The sequence below is a fragment of the Akebia trifoliata genome, chromosome 2 (genome assembly GCF_017979445.1).
Source record: "Akebia trifoliata isolate Shusen 1 chromosome 2, ASM1797944v1, whole genome shotgun sequence".
Lineage (NCBI taxonomy): Eukaryota > Viridiplantae > Streptophyta > Magnoliopsida > Ranunculales > Lardizabalaceae > Akebia > Akebia trifoliata.
Genome location: NC_141376.1, coordinates 29011433 through 29026009, shown reverse-complemented (window position 1 = coordinate 29026009; position 14577 = coordinate 29011433).

The window sequence follows — 14577 nt, the reverse complement described above, 5'->3', positions numbered from 1 at the left end:
CAATATCATTATCCCTCAATATCCATTTACCAACTTATACACAATATTACAATATAAAATACAGACATCATCCCTCAGGTGTGATTCTTACATTTTATCGTTTCATCATCTTTTTCCCTTTTTTCGATTCTTGCACGTTTTACGTTTTCAAACATATAATTCATTTTTCAATATTGATTTACTAAAATATTCATTTTTCGATATTAAATCATTTTTCACACTTTAAAATTTATTTTTATCATTTTAATTAAAAATTAACAAAATTTATATCAAAACGATGTCCAAGTAATACATCGAACCCAATTAATAGAAATAACTAGGTGAAATATTCTATCCACGTATAATTTATTATAAAATATACTTAAACACATCAAATATGAAAGTTCTAGCGTGAATTTGAAATAACGAAAAGAATTTTATGTTTTTAAAACACATTACAAATTTTCGTTAAAATCCTAAATGTAATTTTCACAATCTACAATTACTAATAGAAATTGAGTTCCTACCAATCTTTGTGCGATAGAATTGAAACACGTGTATAGAAATCGAGATGATCAGCACGAAAATCAAAGCGGATCGAACGTCAATGTGACTAATTTTTAAATCGGACTTGGTGGTTTCGAAGATCTCGATGTCATCGACTTTTCTCCATTCTACGGCGGATTACGATTTGGACTCGAAGTAGATGAAATTTGAGGTCGAAGTTTTGAATTTTCCATGTATCCTACGACTATTTTTTGATGAAATGGGAAGAAAGAAAAGAGAAAAAGAAAAGAAAATGGGTAGATTTTGTAGAAGTCGATGTTACGGACATTTTTATCTTCTTTGTCGAAAGTCGACGATGACCCGTTCGCGACAAATCTAATGTAGAAATTTGAAAAAGGAAAAAAAATAGTGATTTTCGTTTAAAATATAATTTATATAAGTTGTGGATGAAATTAGTATTTTATATGTTGTTTCGTTTAACAATAATTCGACCGTCTGGACTCTTAAAGTAATGAGTGAATATTCTATTTTATATAATTTTTCATTTCGAATTTAATAGCGTATTCAAATTCTATAAAATTTATCTCTAACAAAACTTTACTTTTTTTATTCGATGGGATCCTAAAATTGACGTTGTTTCCGTTTTTAACGATAATTCGACTTTCTAGGCTTTAAAAATGATGAGTAAATAGTGCATTTTCTAAAAAAATTTATTATGAATCCAATGATGTGATCGAATTTTAAAAATTCTTACTCTAGTAAAAAATCATTATTTTAGTTTGGTCATACTTAAAAATCGAGGATTTTGTAATTTTTCCATTGTGACTCATATTTAAGTGTGTTTACAAGCTAAAGTATGTTTTCCGACCATTTTCGAATCCAATAGTAAAGTCAGATTTCATTAAAAATGATCAAAAAATCCTAAAATTTTACCCTCAATCCCACTTTTAGAATTTTCTCAAAATTTTACTATTTATTTTTTCTCGAGATACGAATCAAAAACTCAAACTTTTACTATATATATATAATAAGGATTAAGAAGGTAAGAATGAAAAAATAAAATTCAAGGGTATTATTAAATTTTTTAAGATTAGAAATATTAAAATGTATTAAAAGAGTAAATATAGTAAAAATAGAAGATGTGAAGATAAAAGACAATAAAGTGACCCCATAAAAATTATTGTTGGATAAGATGCTTATCCTAATAGGTTGAAAGTTTGTCCCAGATAAAAGTGGATCTTACAATTGTATTTTTATATATTCGGAATCTCCATCATCAAATATATATAAGAAGTTAAGAGAAAAATTAAATTAAAAGATAAATACATTTTTTTTCTCGAGATATGAGTGAAAAAGTATTTATGATTTTTATCCACTTTCAGTCAAAAAATGCAATATAAGGTATAAAGTTGAGGTCACTCTACGACTCTTAAAAAATATATTTAAGCGAAATCCAAATTTTATTTAGAAAATCTTATAATTAATATTGTAAAAATTTAATAGAAAGTTGAAGAATCAATTAATCAACTTTAACATATTAGTTGATTATCCCCATCACTTATTAATAATTAATATTTAATTAAAAATATTTTTTTCAAGTCAGTCTATAATTTTTTTATTATTGTACACCCCTTAGATCTATTCAATCAAATGAAACAGATAAATTATCATCACTTTATTTCTAAAAAATATAATTAATAGATAATACGTCGTAAAGATTTAAAAATTTCATGAAACTTTAGATTTTCTTAATTTATGGAATATTCATAAAATACTTATTAAAAGATATAATTTCAATTTATATTTAACTTTTTCAAGTGAAAATCTCGATAAACATTTCTTTCCAAATATTCATTTATGTTAAAGATTAAATAATGTGCATTATATTATATTTAAATTTTATTACAAATGTGTAGTTGAGTGACATATCAGTAGTTTATAAGATTTTTTTATTTGTACTTAAAATTTTGTGTTGATTGATGTGCCTATTTTCTAAAAAAATTATCGTCAAAATCTTATGGTAACCTAAAAAATTAAAACTATTCAAAATCCCACAAAACAATAAGTACATATTGTTAAAATAATATATTACACCACAATCTCAAATTTTTTATCAAAATCTCCTACTTTAAACATCAAGTCTTTTTCAACACGTTCAATAAATCAATTAACAAAATACTTATCCACTTTATATTAAAATAAAAATATAAAAATTTTAAAATAATAATTTTATTAATTATTTAATTTTTTTTATTAATTATTTTAATAATTTATAATATAATATTCAAAGATATTAATATTATTTATTATCTTTATTATGTTTTTTTTGTATGTAGTCAAATACAAAGTAGTGACTAATTAGATGATCCCTCTATTATAATATTAATAAAATAATTTAAATTTTGATCAAATAATTATAAGTATTTATCAAAATAATTATATTATTTATAACAAAATTATATTTAAACATTAGCTTTATAATGTTTGATAAGTTTATATTTCAATCGATGAATTTATATAAAAGTAAATTTTATAATGTAAGTTTGAAATATAAATTATTTTTATTTTAAAATATTTGATAAATTACATTATACTATAAGGTCTAAATATAAATTCTTTATAAATAATATAATTACTTTGATAATTTACTTGCAACTATTTGATTAAATTTATATTATTTCTTTTAACGATTATAATGAATAAATCATCTAATCAGCAATTACTTTGTATTTGGTAACATATACAGAAATATGTTAAAAATAATAAGTAATTTGGTTACTCAATTTGATTATTATCTTCTAAATTACTAATATAATTAACTAAAAAAAAGTTAAAAAATTAATATAATTATTGTAATAAAATATTTATTTTTTTATTTTTTACATAAATTGGATAAACATTTTATTAACAGACCTATTAGACATATTAAAAGTGATTTGATGTTTAAGATAAAAGTTTTGGTGAAAAATTAAGATTGTACTACAACATATAGTATGAATTACATGTCATATTTGTTTTGATGAATATTAAATAGTTTTAATTTTTTCAAGTTATATTACAATTTTGACAATAAAAAAATTTAAAAAGTTTATAAATCAACACAAAATCTTATAAGCGCAAACAAAGAAATCATATATATGATCGGAGGTTGATCGGAGATGGTTAGAGATGATCGGAAGTCCAAGCTTGATTTTAAAGGAAGACTCAAGCTCTACTTATAGATGAAAAAAGGTCTGATTTTAGATAAGGATAAAGATCAAAATAGATGCATGTGACTGACAATGTAAAAGTGAAATCATGTGTACTGGCATGTGACCAACAAAATAAAAGTGAAAGCATGCGTACTGACAATATACAGACAAATGACATATGACCGACAAAATATAAGTGAAAGCATGCGCACTGACAATATACAGACAAATGGCATGTGATCGACAAAATAAAAGCATGCGCACTGACAATATACAGATAAACCATAGATTATGATTAAAGACTAGATATAAAGATTGACGATAATAATTCTTTCTACTTTTGACTTGCACTTTTGACTTGCTGACTTCTTCTCTTCTTTTCCATGAATCTTTTGATGATTCTCCAAGTTTATAAATCAACACAAAATCTTATAAGCGCAAACAGAGAAATCATATATACTATTAAATATGTCACTCAACTATAAATTTATAATAGAAACTTAATTTAGTGTAATACATATTACTTAATCTTCGATACTAATGTTTATATTTAAAAATAAAATATTCAGGATTTTCTTATTTTAGAAAAGAAAATATAAATTAAAATTATATCTTTTAGTGAGTACTATATCAAAATGTCATACATTAAGAATATTTAATATTTTATGAACTATTTTAATCTTTACCACTGTACAAGAAACTCCTTGTTAATTATTTTTTTTCAAGAATAAATTGATGATAATTTATTCACTTTATTTGATTGAACATTTTCAGGAATAACAAAACAATAGAAAATTATATATTGAATTGAAAAAAATATTTTTGATTGAATATTAATTATTTATAAGTGGTAGAGGTAATCAATTAAGATTTCAAAGTTGACTAATTGATTCTTCAACTTTCTTTTATGCTTGTATGATATAATTAATTTAATTTTTTAAATAAAACTATGATTTTGTTTAAATATACATTTTAATTTATTATCACTTTTAAGTTTTTATATATTTCGTACATGACCTCATGGGAACATTAACATTATCTACCATATTCACTTTTCAATAATATTCCTCACCATTTTATTTTTTAGTTCTTATCATTGAATTCAATGAATCTCATTTTACTCTAATCAACATAATTCTTATCGCTAAAATTCAATGTGACGATAGGTAAAATCTTCTGAGTGAAAACTTGTGAATAAAGAAAATATATTCTTGAAGTCATTCATAAAAGAATTGAACAACATGACATAATTTGATTGCTATTTGTACTTACATTTCCAATTTAATATCTTCATTGACTCCAAAAGATTTCAATATAAATTGAAAAATATAAGTAAAGATAACAGTTAAATTATGTCATTGTTCAATACCTTCATAAATGGCCTAAAGGTTGTATTGTCTCCATTTACAAATCTTCACTTAAAAAATTTTATTCGTCATCTTTAGTAAATAAAACTATCTGATCGTGATGAAATATGATTGATTTATAGAGATTTCATTGAAGATATTAGATAGATAACTAACTATAATTTTTTTTTAAATCTTTTTTTAAATTTAAACTATTAATGACAAAAAGAAGTGAAAAAAATAATAATTGTATTAATGAATCTCAAATAATTTTTAATATATTTACTATCATAATAAGAGAAGGAGGAGTAAAAGTGGTTTAATACCAAAATTTGAGTGGCCATAAATGCCCTTACTTTTATATTTAAAAAATGATATATTATAATCAGGATCAATTTGATATATTAAAAAAAGTGTAGAATGTACCTTATTTAATTTTTAAAATTACAAATGTATCATTTTTAACTATATAATCTTCTAAAACTCTTTAATTAATATTTTTAATTACAAATTAAATCCTTTTGATACATGTGCGTTTGTACATACGACCTTCCAATTAGAATTAACAAAATGAAACCTTCATGAGTGCTTACCTGAATCCGATAAGAAATTATGAACTCATATTATTATTATTATTTTAAATACTACTACTATAATAATAATAATAATTATTATTATTATTATTATTATTATTTGAATACTAAAATCTTCTAGAGTCAAGAAGGTCTTAAATTGAAACAAGCGATTGAAGATAGCGATTGAAATTAATCCCAAAATCATAAATTTTGTGTTGTCCAAAATGAATTCATTCTGTCAATCCTCTCTACTTTAAAAGGGGAGGTCTCTTTTATCAATGTGGATGTTACATACTAAGGTTATAATTGGATAAAAGCTAAAAGAAATATGTATAACTTACCTTTTGTGTATTTACCAGTTTATTTCCTTGTAGGCCTGTACATGGAAATAATAACTTAAGCCATGCTTGGTATCCCAATAAATCCTCATAAAATCACAAAAAGATAATATTTTCTAACACTTTGTATTTTGAGAATGCTTGATTTTTTTTTTATGTGAGATCAATAGAAATTGATGGTAAAAAACATCGCAAAATGAAGGGTTTTAATTGAAAATTTTTATAGTAAAAAAACAACTGAAAAACTTTGTAAAAGATGTGGGATTGATTCAATGTTATTTTTCTCACTCTTTTTGACGAATGAAATAATATATGACCATGATTTTTAAACTCGTCCGAGACCGAGACGTATCGTCCGAGTTAATTCGATATCAGAGCATAACAAAACCAACTCACAATGTATCATGAGACGATCGCGTATCGTGAGATAAGCGTGTAGCGCCCCGCCAAACGCTAACACAAATCCCAATACTGCCTCGAGGCATTAGTTGGCGCCTCGAAATTTCGGCATGGTCTCCTCTGTTTATGTTAGCGTTTCACAGAACTCAAACCTGATAAACAATACCAAACAATCCTGTATAAAGCAACGAATCCACAATGACTAATGAACGAAAGACAATAGATTTTATGAACAACAAAATAAGCAAGATCAGAGTTGCGCAAAAAGGTATAAAGTTATACAGGATTACAAAGTCTATCCTCACTCTAACATAGACCTAGCACTCGGTCCCAAAATACTATGTACACTTCCTAGGATGAACAGACTCCTAGTAGAAGTAGTCGTGTTGCTCACCGGGCAACGGACTCTGGTCGTCGATCTGACCGACCAGGCGTTCCTCGGCTAATAGCTCAGCACCCGCTGCGCCAACTGAAGGCTCTGCAACTAAAAAAAAATGGAAGGAAAGGGTGAGTAACAATGGTTACCCAGTAGGTCCACAAACAATTCCTACTAATAACCTCCCCTAACGTGATCGAATAATCCTACTGCGTTATTTCAAAACATGCAGGTTTTACAATAGAAACTACGATTTAACTGGTACATATAGCCAGGGATGAGCAACTAAACAATTTAAGAGTAACACATAGCATCAATCATCCATACTCATTATACAAATTCCATTTTATGCAAATACAGTTGGCAACATTTAAAATGATAAACATGCTTTTCAGTTTATAGTTCGAAGTATAACAGTAGATACATAATACAAGTGGTGGAGTAATGGAATTTGAGCGTTGGGATTCACGACTGGATCGCTCCCAGTCGGGACATGATGTTACAACATAAATCTGGCTTTTAGTTCCTGATTTTGTGGCCGGTCGCTGCACTTACCACACGGGTGACCATTTATCCGGCTCAGGCTGGCCGTTTGACATGACCGTAATCAATGGGTCTCTTTTCGATGTGTCAGAACGTTCGACTACTACTAGATTGTTAGTGATCACTGACCAATCATCTTCGTCTATGCCTATCAGGCGTGCATGTAATTCCCAAATGACACTCCACTCGTATACGACCACCTTTACAATACACGTTCACTGGTAAAGATAAGAAAGGAATGGACCCGGATTCCAGTTGTGACTCCACTCTCATACGCGTCCCATACCACGTATGAGTTTGGTGGTCCCTACCGTACATCCCAGGATAGTGTACCCCTCCGGATGATGTGACACACTATCCCTTCAGGCATTCATAAACCCTTTAACAGCTCACAAAATAGCTACGTACATATATGATTTTTCATTTAAAACAAAAAAGAAATTAACAGAACAGGGTTGAGAACGGATATCCAATTCCTACCATGCAACTGTGGCCACCCGGCCTAAAATAAACAACAGTACTCAGCGCACGCGCTAACATAATCGGAAATAAACATGCAACCCTTTCATTAATAACCTGGATATCCTTTCACCAACCTACACACAACATACAATGTAAAATGCAGACATCACCCCTCGGGTGTGATTCTGACATTTTACCATTCATTCCCTTTTCCCATTCTCTCAACATTCTCGTTTTTCATCCTTTCAAATCAACCATTCATTTTCAATCTTTCAAAGTCATTATTTTGGTCTTTCCATTGAAAACCTTCAAAGTTTATTCACAAACAAGGTCCCGATGATGCACGGGGCAAAAGCTGTTAAAAATAATGAAAGCTGGTGAAAATTTGGCTAAGTGTCGGAAACTCAAATTTTCAAAGTTCTCGAAATTAAAAACGGGTTTTTCGAAATGAAAGTCTCGATCATGAGATTCGACACCATATAGTTTTTGTAATCTAATTCAAAGAAACGCGAAAGTTATTTCATTTTGAAAACTTGCCGAAAACTTCGAAAATTACGTTTTGTTCTTGAAACCAAAATTCGGATTTTGATCCTTTGAGATTTGGATCTTAAAACCATTCCCATTGTTCCGAAATGGGGGGTAAAACCTTAATTTCATTAAAGAACTTAAAGTAAATGGAAAGTAAAAATTTACTTAAATGTTTTTAATAAAATAAAGGGTGAGAAATAGTGTATAGGGTGTGAGGAGGTCAAGCCAAAAGTCAGAACACTGTTCTGGTCAAAACTGTGTCTGTCGGTGGCTGTCGGTGGCAGAATCAATATGTTGTCGGTGGAACCGACAGTTTACTCATCTGCAGATGTCGGTGGGACCGACGGTCCTGCCGCCAGAACAAAATTTTCTCGCGTTATTTGGTTTCGTCGGTGGCAGAAACCTCATTCTGTCGATGGGACCGACAGGATGCCTTCGGTAGGTGCCGGTGGCACCGACCCTTCCCACCTACAGCCTGAACCTCACTCGCGATTTTTGGGTTTTTCGATCCTTTTTTCGATTTCTTCTTCCCTTCTTCGAACCATTCGACCCACCCACGATTTTGTTATCAAATTTCGATAAATCATAAACAAAACACCTACTTCTACCATGAATTTGAAATCAAACACCAATTTCTACGATTTAAATGCAAACAATAAGTTTTGTTTCAAAATCCTAAATGCACATTTCGGAAATCTAAAGTTACCAATAAGAATCGAAAGTCCCCTACTTGTTTGTAGACGCCAAAGGTGATAAACTTGTCCAATGATCAAGGTTGGAGGTGAAGGAGTTGGTGTTGAGTTGAGTTTGATGCAAAGTGAGCTAGGGTTTGCAATCCCCTTTGACGACGACACTCCTTTGCTTCTACAATGAATGGGGGGCCTAACTCTCACTCGATGGAACCCTCGATGAAGATGTGTTAGGTTTCACTCGAACCACACGGCTGGGTTTTGATGGAGGATGGGGAAAACAAATGAGAATGGATTAACAAGGAGGGTGAGGTTGTAGCTATCGTCGTAGCCGACAACTTTGTCTTCTTCGTCAAAGTTCAACGGTCATTCGTTCTTAACGGATCTTGAGGAGAAGAGAGGAGAACCCTAGGTTTTTGGGAAAATCTGAGCTTTGGATGCTTTGGAGAAGAAAGAAAGTGATTTAAAAGAAAATAAATTTTCTTTTATAACAAGGGTGAGGGCATACTTGTAATTTCCTTATTATTTCTAGTTTCGATCGTAACTTGACTATCCGGACTCGAAAAATGACAAACGAGTATTCCATTTTGAATAATTTTTCGCTACGAATCTAATGGAAGTGTCGGATTTTCCTGATTTTCCCTCTAACGAAAATTTTTCTGTATGGGTCCCACTCGATGCGAAATTCGAGGATTTATTAACTTTTTCACCCGAACTTGATTTCAAACTTGCTTATAGGCTAAAGTATATATTTCGATCGTTTTGAAGCTAATGGCGAAGTCGATCTTCAATAAAAATGAACATAGCATAATTCGGGTACTTGACTCTAAGTTTCCTTTCTAAAATATTCTTCAAATAAATACTATTTGATTTCCTCGAGATACGAGTTAAAAATACGAGGTGTTACAAAGCGAGTCATCTTGGATAATATTTTCAAAAAATTCGGGCGATACAAACGAGATAAATAAGACAACACAAGTATTGTTTTAACTCACGAGATAAATGAGTTATATCGGACGAGATTTTACAAATCTCGTCCGAGTTAACCGAGACAAACAAGTTTTACTTCAATCTTCAATTATTTCACCCCCCAAATCAATTTTTCTCTATTATTTCTTCATCTTCTCCACCAAGTGAACAAAAGAAGGTAAGATTTTAGGAGAAAACTTCATTTTCTCCACCAAGTTAAGCCTCAATCCTTCATTATTTCACCCCTCAAATCAATTTTCTTCTATTATTTCTTCATCTTCTCCACCAAGTGAAAAAAAAAAGTAAGGATTTTAAAAAAAATTTTATCTTCTTCATCCGATTCAAGAAGAAATCGAAGTGAAAGGTGGATTTACTTCATCTTCCTCCAAATCAAGTAAGATTTATCTTCTTCTTTAATAGAGCATGAGATTTTTTTTCTCTATTTTTTTTAATATTTTATGTAATATGTATTAACTTCTAATGTATATATTAACTTTTAATTTGTATTGGTTAAGAAATGGAAATTATTTTGTATTTTGATAGATTTTAACATTGAAAATGATGGGTGAAATATATGGATTTGTGAGATAGGTAAGGATTTAAGGTATTTTTTTATAGATTGGGATTTAGCAATTTTTTTAAAATTTATTCTAAATTTTTTTTTATCCATGTAATTTTTTTTTGTCCGTATAATGTGTAATGTGCAATTTTTCACTCATCAAGTTTCTTTTCATCTGTGACTTTTTATACTATGTTTTTGTTTATTTTTAGGTATTGTAGTTTCTTATTTAATATTTTTTCTTCAAATGTAATATTGGGTTTCAACTTGCACTACATTTGTGAAAAAAAATATTTTCTTAGTGACAATATAAAAAGTTACTTTAAGATGTCATCATCATATAGTTGTGGGTAGTTATTTTTAAAAACAGCTAATTTCACTAGACATTCTTTGTTATTTTATTTCTTATTTGGTAGTGAATACATTACATGGATAGTAATTTTATTAAAATTTTTTATCTAAATTATGATTTGAAGTATAAATAATAATTTTATCCATGTTTTAATTTGATAATTGAAAATAACATTTTTAGTTGAGAAATTTATTTTGTTAGAAGATAAAAATTTTCAAATGTAAATCATAATTTTATCCATATTTTAATTTGATAATTAAAAATAGTATTTTTAGTTGAGAAACTTATTTTGCTATAAAAAAAAATTCATCTATGTATTAATTTGATAATTAAAAAATAATTTTTTTCAAATAAAGTAACATTATAGTGAATAATGTGTTTAAAATTCTAACTTTTCATTGCACATGTCATCACATTGTTGCATTCTACTTATATTGATTAATTTTACAATATTTACTTTGTATTTTATTTTATTTTTTCAAATATAGTATCATTATAATGAATAATGTGTTGAAAATTCTAATTTTTCATTGCACGTAGCATCATTGTTTCATTGCACATGGCATTATTGTTGTTGCATTTTATTTCTATTAATTAATTTTACAACATATTTGATTTATAAATTTATTTATAAATTATAGGATGCCTAGGGAAAAGGACATTGGTTGGTAGCATAGTACTGTATTTGAGGAAAATAAAAAGAAAGTAAAATACAATTATTGTGATAAAATAATGAGTGGAGGCATTACATGTCTTAAAGAACATTTGTCTTCTAAATATAAGAGAAGTGACGACTTGTCCAAAATATCCCCAAGAAACTTGATTGTTGATGAGGAAGTAAATGATAGCGAAATCAAAATTAAAAGTAACGAAAAAAAGAAAAAAGAAACAGCAATGAAAAGATTACATTAAATATCTGGAGGTGGGATTGAGTTTGATGATAGTATACCTATGACGAGTCGCTCAATTCTGCTGAAAGATAAGAAAATGCCTAGATGAGAATGACATGTGATATGAGTCGACGATCTTTACAAGAAGACGATTATCAAAGAGGACATTCAGTTTCAGAGATCCCTAGTAGTTCTAAAGGTGGGGGTAGAAGACTTGGCACTTCATCTGGGACAACGAAGAAAAGTGGAGGATTATTTCGAACTTTCAATATTAGAGATAATCATGAATTGCAAAGAGTAGATAAATAATTTAAAAATACCAAACAAGATTTGAAGTGGGTAAAAAAAGATGTACATGATATTTCGACCAGAGGATTGGATTCTTACTTGTATAGGTCAAAAGAAGCCACACAGAAAAAATTGAAATGATATAAAGTGAGAAAAAATTATTAAATAAGGTTGGTTGAGCAACTACAAAGTTTTTTCTCTTCAACTCAATCCCATTTCATGTAGCCAAAAGTCCATATTTTCAGACTATGGTGGATTCTATTGCAGAGACAGGGAGTGGCATCAGGGGTTTTACACAATACGAGATTTGAGAAAAATATTTAGACATGAAAATAGAAGAGTTAAGAGATTATATTGGATCTCTTAAAAAGAAATGATCAATATATGATTGTACCATGATAGGTGGACATAAAAAATTAGTATGTCCATCATCAACTTCATAGTATATTCTGATAGAAATATGATATTTCACAAATCAATCAATGCAACTAGAAGTACTAAGACATCAAAGTACTTACTTGGATTGATGGAGAAGGTAGTAGATAAAATCTGTGAAAATAATGTTATTCAGATTGTGACAGACAACGAAGCATCATATCGGGCTGTAGGTTTGGATTTAATATTAAGAAAACCTCATTTGTATTGGACACCTTATGCTGTACATACCATCAATCTAATTTTGGAGGACATGGAAAAATTGTCGTTATTTACTTGTGCTATTTCAAATGGTCGACAAATAACATGATTCATATACAATAGTAACAAATTCATGAGTTTGATGAGAACATTTACTAAGGAGCATGAATTATTACGTCATAGGATCACACGGTTTGCTACGCAATACATTGCTCTTCAAAATTTATTCGACATCAATCAGCTTTGAAAACCATGTTTGCATTTGATGAATGTTTGCGAATAAAACTTATAAGGGATAGGAAAAAAATAGAGTTGGCAAAAAAGATTTCAGATTTGATCATGCAACGTGAATTCTAGGAAAAGACAAAAGAAGTCTGTAAGGTCATGGAACCTTTGGTTAAACTCTTGAAAATTGTTGACTAAGATAAAAATCTCACTTTGACTGTAATTTATGAAGGCATAAGAAGAGTCAAACAATCAATAATAGATTCGGTAAGACATCATCGATCGTATATCCAATTGATTGAAAAGATGTGGTTAGATCATCTTAAATCAAATCTTCATATGACATGTAATAATTAAGTGTTTTTAATATAATTTAAATATTAATATTTTATTAATATTTTGATATTGAGAAAATTGATATTACAATGTACTATTTAAATCCTCAGTTTCAATATGATAACTTCTTAGTAGAAAGTAATAAACTTTTTCAAGCAACGAAAATGGTTATCAAAAAGTTGGAACCAGATATGATTAATCAAGGGAATGCGATAGACCAAGTATTAATATATACTATTATCAAATAATTCAAAGTTATTTTAAAATTTTTATATTTATAATTTAATTATAGTATATAAACTTTTTCTTATCGTTTTTGAATCATTCTTTACATTTTAAATAGATTAAATTATTTATTGACGCGATGGGAGAGTTCGGTGATGCTCTAACTAGAAACATGAGTAAAACTTCTTTATCAAGTAATAAATAAATAATAATAATAATTTATATAATAGCAAGTAATAAATATTTAATATTTTTCTTTTCTTTTTATTGGCTAATTGGTGGTATAATTATGGTCATGATGCACCTGACCTCAAAAAAATAGCGATTAAAGTCTTGAGTCAAACTTGCTCGTCTTTAGGTTGTGAAAGAAATTGGAGTACCTTTGCTTTAATCCACACTCGTCCTCGTAATAGACTAAAAATGAAAAAATTATGAAACTTGGTATTTGCATATTATAACATGAGATTACGAGTTCGTAATATCATGGACCGTAAATCAGAAGATAGTTATTACAATCCTATTGATCTAGATTCCATATTTGAGCATGATGACGTATTAAACTAATGGTTGAGAGAGACAAAAGATCCTTTGATGGATAATAACGACTTGTCTTGGTTGGATAGGAAGATTGGTACCCAACCTGATAGAGGTATGAGTAGATCTCCATTTCCGAATGGTGGTAATAATAATGATGGAAGTGATCACGAGACACAACATAGAACATGAGATGACAGTGAACCTGAAAACGTGATCACAACACAAGATACCGACCATGGTGCTAGGCCATTTGAAGATAGACGTGAGAGATTGACTAGATTGACAAAGTTTCATAATGATGATGATGAAAGTCAGACTCAATATTATGGTGGCGGTGATAGAAGTTATGATCATTATGGATACCCTTAAGAGACAGGTATAAACGAGAATGATGCATCCAACAACTATGGTGTTGAGTTTGAACATAGTGGTTCTTATCATGGTTATAACCAACCTACTAGTGTGTATGGGTACGGACGTTCTTATTCATACCATGGACAAAAAAAGAGGGGAACATAGTCATACCAACACGAGCGACACTACAACTGACGTCTTTACTTTTTTTTTTATTCCTTGGAGACTATCTATCTTATTCGCACTACGAGGAACAAGAATAGTATGTTGACT